The 13,420-nt window shown below is 43.2% G+C and overlaps 2 non-coding genes across 2 annotated transcripts; one reads left to right on the top strand and one right to left on the bottom strand.

The window, feature by feature from the left end:
• Positions 1–771: 771 nt before the first annotated feature.
• Trnap-agg (transfer RNA proline (anticodon AGG)) lies at positions 772–843 on the bottom strand. Its single transcript has one exon. It is a non-coding gene; the product is annotated as a tRNA-Pro (tRNA).
• Positions 844–5,105: 4,262 nt separating this feature from the next.
• Positions 5,106–5,196, top strand: Trnay-gua (transfer RNA tyrosine (anticodon GUA)). The gene is given in 2 exon segments: positions 5,106–5,142; positions 5,161–5,196. It is a non-coding gene; the product is annotated as a tRNA-Tyr (tRNA).
• Positions 5,197–13,420: the final 8,224 nt, after the last annotated feature.

A 13,420-nucleotide genomic window follows, 5' to 3' on the forward strand; every position in this document is an offset into this window, starting at 1 on the left:
GAAGAAGCCAAGGCTCACCAAGGGCTGTAGCGCTACTGAAGAAGAAGAAGAAGAAGAAGAAGAAAAGAAGAAGAGGAAGTAGTGATAGTGTTATTTTGGAGATTGTAGACATTGGTACGTTCGTGAAGGGGGGTGGGGGGGAGCGGCGAAGAAAACGTAAATAATGATAGAGTATTGTTTTTGAAATCTTAGACAACGGTATTTGCTGGGGGATGGGGTGGGGAGGCGGACGGGACAAAATCATATTTCGAACTCGTCATACGTTTTTGGCTATTTATATCCTATTTTCATCATCTACTTTGAGTAAATCCAAGTAGTGGAAGACGCGTGCGCCATTAAGAGTGAGATGAGAGCAGAAGCAAGACGCAAATTAGAAATCAAGCACTTGATTTTTCGTAGTCGACACCGTAAAGAGACAGTAAGTCTCAGTAAATTAAAGCTACCTACGGCTTTAGCGAACTGCAACAGGTTTGCAATTTACACGTAGCTAGGAATATGATACAAAAACATAGACCGAGCGAGGTGGCGCAGTGGTTAGCACACTGGACTCGCATTCGGGAGGACGACGGTTCAATCCCGTCTCCGGCCATCCTGATTTAGGTTTTCCGTGATTTCCCTAAATCGTTTCAGGCAAATGCCGGGATGGTTCCTTTGAAAGGGCACGGCCGATTTCCTTCCCAATCCTTCCCTAACCCGAGCTTGCGCTCCGTCTCTAATGACCTCGTTGTCGACGGGACGTTAAACACTAACCACCACCACCACCAAAAACATGGGCTCGTCCGGGATTTGAACCCGGGACCTCTCGCACCCTAAGCGAGAATCATACCCCTAGACCAACGAGCCGCTCGTGAGAGATAAAGCCTTTCTCTTGCGTGAGACGCAGCGAGGCGGTCCAGACGCGCTGAGAACGCGGCGCGCTCTGCTGCCGCCAGCGGCTCCTGTGTTCCGCTCTGCCCGCCTCTCGCGAGGCAAACCGCAGCTGTGCCGCACACGTGTACAGGCAGGGCGCACATGCTGCAAGTCTGGCAGCTTTCAGCCAAGGCTGGCTGCTTTCATAGCTGCGTAGCGCATTGGAAATTGTTGGACTTCAGCAAGTAAAATGACTTCAAAAGCAGAGAACAGGAGCAAGTTGGCATCACGCAGTAATTATGATGTTAACTTAATTGCTAACTGCAACACTATCCGACAAAACTAGTATTTTTCTCCGCTGTGCTAAAACGTTAGATGAGTAAGGAGATTGAGAATTTTCCGTTGCGTCGCCTTCGGCATACTTTGGACATGAAACAAGAGCCCGCATTAGAATGACGGAGGAAATATGAGAATACTCGTCTTAAAAATGCAAGCGTAACGCGTGAGCATTAAATTATATTGTCTTATTTTCATCCTCACTTTTATGTCTTTTAAAATAATGAAACCAACTCACATAAATTTCTGTAGTTTGTCTCCTAGGGACACCGAATGCTAAAAAAGTAAAGCGTGTGGCGCGGTTGGCTGGCAGACGCCGAGATTAAGGTTCAGCCGACTAATAGGAAAGCATTTTCCTATCCTTCCTCCACACAGGCACCTTTTGTTGTGTGAGACGTGTGTTAATTGTATCTGATACGTGCAGAAGACTGAAATCGGTGTGTGTAGTACGGTGTCAGGTTGCGTTGTATGATAATCAGAGAAGGGAGAAGGTGAGAGTCGCTGCCAGCTTGAAAGGGGACGTCGAGCTTAACGTTCCCACCCGATGGACGGTCCATCACCGACCGTGTCACGTGCTCTCACTCCTTGAGACACGTGTGACTTAATGATTCCAATACCCGTCATACTTCGGCTTACAGTATGGTGATCCATATGTTACGGTGTATGATGACAGATAGAGAATGCTACCTTAAATAGCAATGTGCATAGATGCGCACTCCTGCCCATGTTCCTCTGCACAAACTGCTCAGCAGTGATGATTCGCATGTCGACGCGTAGTTCGTTCGGACAGCTTTACAAGGGGGAGAGTGGGGCGCACATCACCATCTACTCTTCCCTGAACAGGCAGAAATGTGAGGGCAACTGAGGTTATTGCATTTACAGTGGCCTGCTTACTCGTCAACACTCACCATAACTAAACTACTGACGTGCGAGCGCAGCCTTGGGTAACAGCTAGTTAAGAATAAACAAAACAGTACAAGCATTCGAACATTATGTTTGTGCAGTTCATCTGATGATACAGAATCACAAATAGCTAATAATGAAATTAATGTAATTCCAGCAGTAGTGACCAATTAGCACATAAAAGCTATTCGGGGTATAAAGCGAGCTATGATTCCAGAAGATTTCAGAAGTACATTCGAAGTAATTACTGTGCTAGAAAAAGAAACACATAAGCAACTTGCTTTAATATTCATGGAATGTCTGCAGAGAAAGCCAATTCCGAAAACTGGAATGTAATTGCTCTACTTTATAGGAGAGGAGGCAATAAAATCACAAAAAACTTTAATTGTAATAGTTGTAATGTGCAAGACATTCACGATTATTAGGAAAAAACACTGAAATTTATTTAAGCAGAGGAGCAAGTTGGTTTTACAAGTGGACGTAAACCGTTGAATCATTTACAATTTTTGAATTAAACTACGGAAAGGAGCAGTGAGTCTCAATTGCCACTTATCCTGTCACTCACAGATTCTGAGAAAGCCTTCGACTTAATTTGAACAAAATCTTCATTAACAGGACTTAAAAAACAAGGCATTGGATTCAGCATATGTTAGTATACTGAAGAATATATAAGTTATTGCTTGAGCTTCTGTTAGATTTCATCACGGTAATGGGAAATTGAAAGCAGCCATAGAAAAATATTAATATTCTTAAACTGGAAGTAAATGAATCCTTATTAACGAAAAGTATCTGAACCTTCGTTTTAGGATGATGATCTTCTGTTTGAGTGGAATCGAGATGAATTTCAACTGATGCAATATCTTAACAGAGCAAGCCTGATGGTAGGTCTGAATTATAATATGACAAAAATAATGTTTAACTAAACAAGTCCAGTCCGACGCCTCTACAGTCATTAAGGATTGTGCTCAGCAGCCTGAGGTGACGAGGATCTGTTTATGCTGGAGAGCGCCAATAAAACATTCACAGTGATACATTTGTTATTTGTTGTTCAGCAATATAGGATTGTCTTCCCTGGGCACTAGCAGCTTAGTCAGGCCATTAATGTGGAGACCCCATCAACAGTATCAGGCACTCGTCCACCTGGCAGTAATGCTGCGTAGTGGATGGCTTATGTAACAGACGTTACGTCAAGTCCGGTCGATGCCCCCTGGTGTCATAGACGGCGCAGCCCACACTGGAGCTAATCTCCAAACTGTTCTTTTTTTAATGTCGAACACATGTGCCCATCCTGAAGTACGCATTGCCATGCAGAATTGGACCCATGGCCTCCAGTTAAGACTTTTTTTGTCATGCCCCTCCACAGTGTTTTAATTTGTTCAGACTCCATGAGCAACCTGCAGGCTTTCGACCGATGCTATTCGCATCACCCTTTGGTCTTTGCTATCCATGACCTTCTCTCTCCCCTTTGCTGTGCCGCCTGTTCCGTTGTCTTTCTCTGAGTCCCAAGTCATGTGGGCATCCCAGGGATTCAACTGGCTCACCGTTTGGCTAAAGAAACAGATACTTACCACCCCCCCCCCCCCCCCCCCCGATTTGCTTTCATGGATCCAGATGTGAATATGCGCATCTACGCCAAATCTCTCTTTGCCCAAAAACGGAATTACATTTGGTGCGCTACTCCTCACAGCAATAAATTCCGTACAATCAAGGATTCTGCTGCAGTTTGGCGCTCTGCCTTCCGCTCCTCTCAGAAGGAGTCCACTTGGGTTTCATGTCGTCTACGCACTGGCCATACCAAGCTCACCAATCGTTTCCTCCTACGTAACGACCCCCCCCCCCCCCCCCCAATGTGGTTGTGGAGATACTGGCGGTATCCCACATACTGGTGGAATGTCCCCTTCTTTCGGCCCTTCGTGCTAAATATCGTCTTCCCAATACCTTAAATTAAAAATATTAGTAGACGATTCACGGACTGTTAAACTGATCCTCAGTTACCTCGGTGAAAGTGGTTTTTATTTACAGGTATAAGGTTCCACTTTAGTCCTGGAATCGGGCAGGTTGGTTGTGGTTGGGATCTTTTTTCAGTCTTCTCGGTTTGTGATCCCATGACCGCCCCTTTCTTCCAGTTTTTAGATTTTTTTCTCACGTTTTGTGCCTTTTCTGTTTGTTTTTAATGTATATTAAGTTATAATTTGACTCCCCTGACTGGATCCGTCCACTTTTGGCCGACCTTTTTCGTTCAGTAATTTCACAATAGCGATAACCTCGCTGTTTCGTCCCCTAACCCCTCTCAATTAAACAATGAAGTAATGACCAGCGTCGCCCATACACGTGTTAGTGATCATTACATAAACACAAATCCTATTGTAACCAGTTATTTCAGGAATAAATTGTCCACTTCAGGATGGCGAACGTATTATTTTACTATATAATTGAAATTTCATTGAATTGCAGTTTTCTAGTTAATGAAAAATTAAACTACCTATTCAGAAATAATCTTTGTTACTATATATATCTGCTGTCATTCGTTGTTAGGGTAGTGGCACACTTGCTACGTTTTAGTTGTATGTTTTTCCACACATCATTTCGGCCAGGTTTCCTCGGAATCTATGCCTTTCCTACCAGTTGGCTTCATGTAATCATGGGCAAACTTTGAGTATCCCGGACAAGTTGGGAAAGTTTTAAACGGACACACTGGGTGACGGAAGAGTTAACTTTCTTGTCAAAACTACTTCAGAAAGAGGGTATATGTCGTCCTCTGATAGAGCTATTTGAAAATTGGCATATGACGGCTTCCAATTACAAGCGCCGAGAAGTGATGACAGACTGTGTAACGAATGATCAGTAGCACATTATCTATCTGAATGACGCTGCCAACGCGAATGGTGTGGCCGACGTAAGAGAGCTTTGTAGGCGTCGCGCGAATGGGAGATGACGTAACGGTACCGCTGACCGCCAGTCTGCGCTTGGCGGCACTTTCGCGTATCTGGTACACGGCCTGGCGAAAGTTGCACATTCCTTCGGTAGCTCAGTTGGTAGAGCGGTGGACTGTAGAGGAGCTCAATAGCAGATATCCATAGGTCGCTGGTTCAAATCCGGCCCGAAGGAAAATTTTAAACATTCATGACTTTGCTTCTCTTAACAAAATTAGCTACACTTTAATCCTACAAACTGTTGTGATATTTTTAACACAAAGGTATGACTAAGACAGAATGAGCATATGGTAGCTGTTCATTGTGTGTATTTCACATCTACATCTACATCTGAAGGTGGCAGGGGTAAAATACAGGGAGCGAAAGGCTATTTACAATTTGTACAGAAACCAGAAGGCAGTTATAAGAGTCGAGGGGCATGAAAGGGAAGCAGTGGTTGGGAAGGGAGTGAGACAGGGTTGTAGCCTATCCCAGATGTTGTTCAATCTGTATATTGAGCAAGCAGTGAAGGAAACAAAAGAAAAATTCGGAGTAGGTATTAAAATCCATGGAGAAGAAATAAAAACGTCGAGGTTCGCCGATGACATTGTAATTCTGTCAGAGACAGCAAAGGGCTTGGAAGAGCAGTTGAAAGGAATGGATAGTGTCTTGAAAGGAGGATATAAGATGAACATCAACAAAAGCAAAACGAGGTTAATGGAATGTAGTCGAATTAAGTCGGGTGATGCTGAGGGAATTAGATTAGGAAATGAGACACTTAAAGTAGTAAAGGAGTTTTGCTATTTGGGGAGCAAAATAACTGATGATGGTCGAAGTAGAGAGGATATAAAATGTAGACTGGCAATGGCAAGGAAAGTGTTTCTGAAGAAGAGAAATTTGTTAACATCGAGTATAGATTTAAGTGTCAGGAAGTCGTTTCTGAAAGTATTTGTATGGAGCGTAGCCATGTATGGAAGTGAAACATGGACGATAACTAGTTTGGACGAGAAGAGAATAGAAGCTCTTGAAATGTGGTGCTACAGAAGAATGCTGAAGATTAGATGGGTAGATAATGTAACTAATGAGGGGGTATTGAATAGGATTGGGGAGAAGAGAAGTTTGTGGCACAACTTGACTAGAAGAAGGGGTCGGTTGGTAGGACATGTTCTGAGGCATCAAGGGATCAGCAATTTAGTATTGGAGGGCAGTGTGGAGGGTAAAAATCGTAGAGGGAGACCAAGAGATGAATTCACTGAACAGATTCAGAAGGATGTAGGTTGCAGCAGCTACTGGGAGATGAAGAAGCTTGCACAGGATAGTCTCAGGACTGAAGACAACAACAACAACAATCTACATCTACGTGATTAGTCTGCTATTCACAATTAAGTGCCTGGCAGGGGGTTGAATGAACCACTTTTAAGCTGTCTCTCTACCGTTCCACTCTCGAAGGGCGTGCGGGAAAAACGAGCACTTAAATTTTTCTGTGAGAGCCCTGGTTTCTCTTGTTTTATCGTGATGATCATTACCCGCTATATAGGTGCGTGACAACAGTATGTTTTCGCAATAGGAGGAGAAAACTGGTGATTGAAATTTCATGAGCAGATACCGTCGCAACGAAAAACACCTTTGTTTTAGTGATTGCCACTCCAATTCACGTATCATGTCTGTGGCACTATGTCCCCTATTTCGCGATAATACAAAACGAGCGTACATTCTTTGTACTTCTTCGATGTCATCCGTCAGTCCCACCTGATGCAGATCCCACACCGCACAGTAGTACTCCAGAATAAGACGGACAAGCGCGATGTAAGCAGACTCTTTAGCATACCTGTTGCACCTTCTAAGTGTTCTGCCAATGAATCGGAGTCTTTGGTTTTCTCTACCCACAACATTTTCTATGTGATCGTTCCAATTTATGTTATTTGTAATTGTAATCCCTAAGTATTTAGTTGAAGTTACAGCCTTCAGATTTGTGTGCCTTATCGCGTAATCGTGATTTATCGGATTTCTTTTAGTACTCATGTGAATAACTTCACATTTTTCTTTAGTCTGTGTAAATTGCCACTTTTCGCACCATACAGATATCTTATCTAAATCATTTTGCAATTCGTTTGGGTCATCAGATGAATTTACAAGATGGTAAATGGCAGATAACCTAAGATGGTTACTCATATTGTCTCCTATGTCGTTAATACAGATCAGGAACAACAGAGGGCGTATAACACTTCCTTGGAGAACGCCGGATATTACTTCTGTATTACTCGGCGACTTTCTGACAGGAAATCACGAATCCAGTCGCACAACTGAGGTGATATTCCATAGGCAGGCTGTTTGGTTAGAAGATGCTGGTGCTTTTCTTGCTGATATAATAGTAAAACCATAGAAAGCACAGATTTTATTAAAATGACTCGCGGAAATGAGAAATTAAGAATAGTCTTACATTTCTGTTGTGCAGCACTGACAACAGGTACAATCGATTATTGTAGTTTTTAGAGAGTGAACTGGATTCATAAAAACGGAAAAAAATCTCATCACTTATTAAATACAGAAAACACGATACATTACACATCTAGGATTTATTGAAAGTTGAACACGTCTCCAGTCGTTGTCACCGTATCCGAGAAAACTGTAAGTAGCGTCATGGCTGATGTCAAGAAAGAAAATTTGAGAAAGTATGCTTTCGAGACAATATCTGATATACATGAATGGCTTTTAGACACAATGAAAATAATTGAGGACATACTGTAAGGGATCCAAACAGATTCTTCCTTTGAACTGCGTGTCTATTGTAGGAAAATATTAAGGTTACATGAATGTGTCGTAACAGAATCATGTAATTTTCTGAAATTGAAACACAAATACGGTACCATCAGCGATAACCTTTCTACTGCAGGAATGGATAGCAGATGTATTCTAACCCTTAGCGTACCATTTGAATGAGAAATCTGTACAACCATGTCTGAACTCCTTCGGTATTGTAATTGACGTCAAACATTCTGAAGAGAGAGAAAAACACACCCTTGAACTGACCGGGAAATAGCGATGATTAAAATGAAAATCACAAAACAACTACTGGTATACATACCAACTGCTATATTTAGAGCACGTACAGGAGCTGTGTGCTGTTCTAAAGAGTATGTTTCGGTAGACGTCGCCCGTGAACAAACATCCGTCATAACTACCACACATCCCTTGTGGGACTTAACGTGTAGTATTCTTAGTTGATACATCAGTTATTTTCCATCGCAAGTTTATGCTTCCTACGTGAGAACGTGAGATGATTTATATCTACGATCGAACGTCCACGGAATGGCGTGTCTTTGTTAATTCCGAGCAAGAATGATGGGAGAGGAACATTTTTTTTTGTTCATCAGTCTGATGACTGGTTGCCCGTCAGGAATTCCTCTCCTGTGCTAACCTCTTCATGTCAGAGTAACACTGGCAACTACGTCCTCAATTGCGTGCTGTTTGTATTCCAATCTCTGTCTTCCTCTACAGTTTTTGCCCTCTACAGCTCCCTCTAGTACCATGGAAGTCATTCCCTCTTGTCTTAACAGATGTCCTATCATCCTGTTCCTTCTCCTTATCAGTGTTTTCCACATATTCCTTTCCTCTCCGATTCTGCGGAGTAACTCCTCATTCCTTACCTTATCAGTCCACCTAATTTTCAACATTCGTCTGTAGCACCACATATCAAATGCTTCGATTCTCTTCTGTTCCGGTTTTCCCACAGTGCATGTTTCACTACCACACTATGCTGTACTCCAGACGTACATTGTCAGAAATTTCTTCCTCAAATTAAGGCCGATATTTGATATTAGTAGACTTGTCTTGGCCAGGAATACCATTTTTGCCATGCTAGTCTGCTTTTGATGTCCTCTTTGATCCGTCCGTCACTCGTTATTTAACTGCTTAGGTAGCAGAATTCCTTAACTTCATCTACTTCTTGACCATCGATCCTGATGTTAAGTTTCTCGCTATTCTCATTTCTACTACTCTTATTACGTTCGTCTTTCTTCTATTTACTCTCAATCCATACGCTGTACTCCATTCAGCTGATCATGTAATTCTTCTTCACTTTCAATCAGGATAGCAACGTAATAAGCGAATAGTGTCATTGATATCCTTTGACCTTGAATTTTAATTCCACTCCTGAACCTTTCTTTTATTTCCATCATTGCTTCCTCGATGTACAGATTGAACAGTGGTGGTGAAAGGCTACATCCTTGTGTTACACCCTTTTTAATACGAGCACTTCGTTCTTAGTCGTCCACTCTTATTATTCCCTCTTGGCTGTTGTACATATTGTGTATACTCGTCTCTTCCTATAGCTTACCCCTATTTTTCTCTACGGTCGCAGGTTCGAATCCTGCCTCGGGCATGGCTGTGTGTGATGTCCTTATGTTAGTTAGGTTTAAGTTGTTCTACGTTCTAGGGGACTGATGACCTCAGATGTTAAGTGCCATAGTGCTCAGAGCCATTTGAACCATTTGAACCTATTTTTCACAGAATTTCGAACGTCTTGCACAGTTTTACTTTGTCGAACGCTTTTTCCAGGTCGACAGATTCTATGAATGTGTCTTGATTTTTCTTTAGTCTTGCTTGCATTATTAACCGAAACGTCAGAATTGCCTCTCTCGTGCTTTTACCTTTCCTAAAGCCGAGCTGATAGTCATCTAGCGCATTCTAAATTTTCTTTTCCATTCTTCTGTATATTATTCTTGTATGCAACGTGGATGCATGAGCTGTTAAGCTGATTGTGCGGTAATTGTCGCACTTGTCAGCTCTTGCCGTCTTCTGAATTGTGTGGATGATGCTTTTCTGAAAGGCAGATTCTACTAACCAACGTGAATGGTTGTTTTGTTGCCACTTCCCCCAATGATATTAGAAATTCTGGTGGAATTTTATCTATCCCTTTTACGTTATTTGATCTTAAATCCTCCAAAGCTCTTTTAAATTCTGATTCTAATACTGGATCCCATATCTCTTCTAAATCGACTCCTGTTTCTTCTTCTATTACATGAGACAATCTTCCCCTCATACAGGCTTTCAATGTATTCTTTCCACATATCCGCTCTCTTCTCTATATTTAACAGTGGAATTCCTGTTGCACTCTTAATGATATCAACCTTCCTTTTAATGCCACCGAAGGTTATTTTGACTTTCCTGTATGCTGAGTCTGTACTTCCAACAATCATTTCTTTTTCAATATCTTCAAACTTTTCCTGCAGCCATTTCGTCTTAGTTTCCCTGCAGTTCCTATATATTTCATTCCAGAGTGACTTGTATTTCTGTATTACTGAATTTCCCTGAACATTTTTTAACTTCCTTCATTTGTCGATCAGCTGAAGTATTTCATCTGTTATCCACGCTTTATTCACAGTTGCATTCCTTGTATCTACCGGTTTCTCTTCAACTTTCATGACTGCCCTCTTTAGAGATGCCTGTTCCTCTTCATCTCATGTTCAAATGTGTGTTAACTGCCTAGGGACCAAACTGCTGAGGTCATCGGTCCCTAGACTTACACACTACTTAAACTACATTAATGTAACTTATGCTAAGGACAATACATGCACCCATTCCCGAAGGAGGCCTCGAACCACCGGCGGGAGCGGCAGCCCAATCTGTGACATGGCACCTTAAACCGTGCGGCCGCTCCGCGCGGCAACTGTATTGCCACCTGAGCTATTAATTATCGCAGCTTCTATTGCATTAGAGAACTTCTTCATTCTTTAGTACTTCTGTATCCAATTTCTTTGCATATTGGTTCTTCCATACTAGTCTCTTAAATTTCAGCCTACTCTCCATCATTATTAAATTGTGATCTGATTGTATATCTGCTCTTCGGTACGCCTTATAATCCACTACCTGATTTCTCATTCTCTGCCTGACCATGATGTAATCTAACTGAAATATTCCGGCCTTTTCCAAATATATCTCCTCCTGTTGTGATTCTTGAACAGATCATTCGCTATTATTAACTGAAATTTATTGCAGAACTCAACTAGTCTTTCTCCTCTCTCATTTCTGCTACCAAGCCCATATTCTCCCGTAGCACTTTCTTCTACTGCTTCTCCTACAAACGCACTCCAGTCCCTCATGAGTATTAGGTTCTCATCACCTTTTACATACTGAACTACTCATTCAGTATCCTCATATGCTTTCTCTCTCTCTTCATCCTCGAGTTGCGGCGTCGGAACTATACCTGAGCTATTGTCGTCTTTGTTGGTCCGCTGGCGATTCTAACGAGAAAAATGCTATCTCTGAACTGTTCACGGTGACTCACTCTCTACCCTCCCTTCCTATTCAGAACGAATCCTACTCCCGTTATACCATTTCCCGCGGCTGTTGATATTACCCTAAACTCGTCTGATCAGATGTCCTTGTCTTTCTTCCATTTCACTTCACGGACATCCACAAAATCTAGATTGAGCCTTAGCAATTCCCTTTTTAGATTTTGTAGCTTTTCTACCACGTTCAGACTGACATTTCACGCCCCGGCTCGTAGAAAGTTATCTTTTCATTCGCTATTCAATCTTTATTTCATGGTCGCCTGCTCCTTGGCAGACCCTTTCTGCAGATGTGAATGGGGGACTAGTCCGGAAGTTTTTGCCAATGGAGAGATCATTAAGGCACTTTTTCAATTACAGGCCACATGTCCTGTGGATACACATTATCTGTGTTTTAACGCAGTGGTTTCGATTGGGTTTTGCACCCTCATACCTTTGATCATTGCTGATTCTTCCGCCTTTAGGGCCATTTTCCAAGGTTAAGAGAGTGCCCTGAACCTCTATCCGCTCCTGTGGCCTCTTTAAGAAGGCCGTTGGCTGAATGAGGGCGACTTGTTATGCAGCAGGTTACCGAACACGAACGGGTGTCCACTTCTCTTAAGAGGGCAGGGACAAGGTAAAAAGTTCGGACTCATCTGAGATTTGAACTCGTAACCTCTTGCACCCTATGCGAGAATCAACATCCCACAACTTTTTTTTCTGTAAGGGAAGGGTCGGGGCGAAGTAGGCAGGTGTCGCAACCCAGGGACCAAGGAAAGCTTAAAGGTGCAATGAACATCGTTTATTTATTTATTTTCCTATTAATTTTTATTTTCATTCATTTATTTTTTATAACATTAATACCACCGAGAATAGCAGGAAAACTTCGTCGCGAGGAGGAGGGCGCAGAAAGACGTCAGACTCACTGAGACTGTCGACGCACAGTTTTTCGGAGGAAGAGGCGGGTATCAGTTCTTCATAACAGGAACACCCCAGTTCTGGGGTTGGTTAAGGAAGACACTGCAAAGGGAATCGGAGAAAAATTGTCAGTATTTTGGAATGTGGACAACTGCATAATGGCGTTCATTAAGGAACTGCCAAAAATCAAGGGTGCTTTTCTCGCCATCAGCAAACAAGTAGTCAGTTGCTTGGCCACAAGTCCACTTCACAGAGTTCGTCTTCGCTTGCGGAGAGTATCCCGCGTCCGGAAAGAGGAGCAGTTTATTAGGTATCTGTTGGGGAGTCGTACGGGTAATTGGGGACAATATCTGTCGCACCAGTAACCAAACACGTTTTGCCGATCTGCACAACAGGCGCATCTCGTCTGTGACTAAAACATCATAGGTAACAGACAACGCGGTTCCTGTGAGGTCGATTGCTCATAAACGGTGGTCCAAGAGCTGCCAAGTGCAGGCATACGAAGAGGGCGAGCAAGGGCGATTACGTCCCGACAGCGGCAGAGGTCAGTACGGATGTTATTGGACCCTCCCAAAGAAGTACGATCTGGGGAAGCCACGCATCGAGGTGTCCCTTTAAGCCGCGCAGCTAACAGCTGGGTAAAGATCTTTGTGTCGTCGTTGAGTAGCGTCAAGGGGCGGTAATCGCATATCCGTGAGGTACCACGAGGCTTGCGGATGTGAATGAGGAAACCATCGAGGAAGCCGTCTGGAAGCGGCACGAAAGGTGACATAAGGTCCTGACAGATTTCAGTCCACACTGGCGCCAGAAGGAGACGAAATGTCTGGTAAAACTCCAGTGGGAAGCCGTCGGGGCCAAGCGACCTGTTCGTAGAACCCGCCTGGATAGCGTCATGGACTTCGTCCTCCGTGACGTTAGCAAGCAGTCCATTGTCGCATCCACGGGAACTGAGCCAAAGAAGAGTATGGAGACCACTGTAATTTGGCAGGGTGGTGACGTTGTTCAGAATACAGCATAACATAATGTGCGTGGTGGCCAGACCCGATATCCCGTCGGATATCAAAATGCTGCCCATCATCGGTAGTAAGGACATTAATCAAATTCTTCGACTACAGCGTCGTTCTGCTATGACATGATACGCTCTTGCAGTAACCCATCGTGTGTGCGGGCCCTGACCATAGCTCCTTCAAGGTGGCGGCAATAGAGGGACGTGAGCCGTGCCTTGGCACGATT

This window comes from Schistocerca nitens, chromosome 2 (genome assembly GCF_023898315.1).
Source record: "Schistocerca nitens isolate TAMUIC-IGC-003100 chromosome 2, iqSchNite1.1, whole genome shotgun sequence".
NCBI lineage: Eukaryota > Metazoa > Arthropoda > Insecta > Orthoptera > Acrididae > Schistocerca > Schistocerca nitens.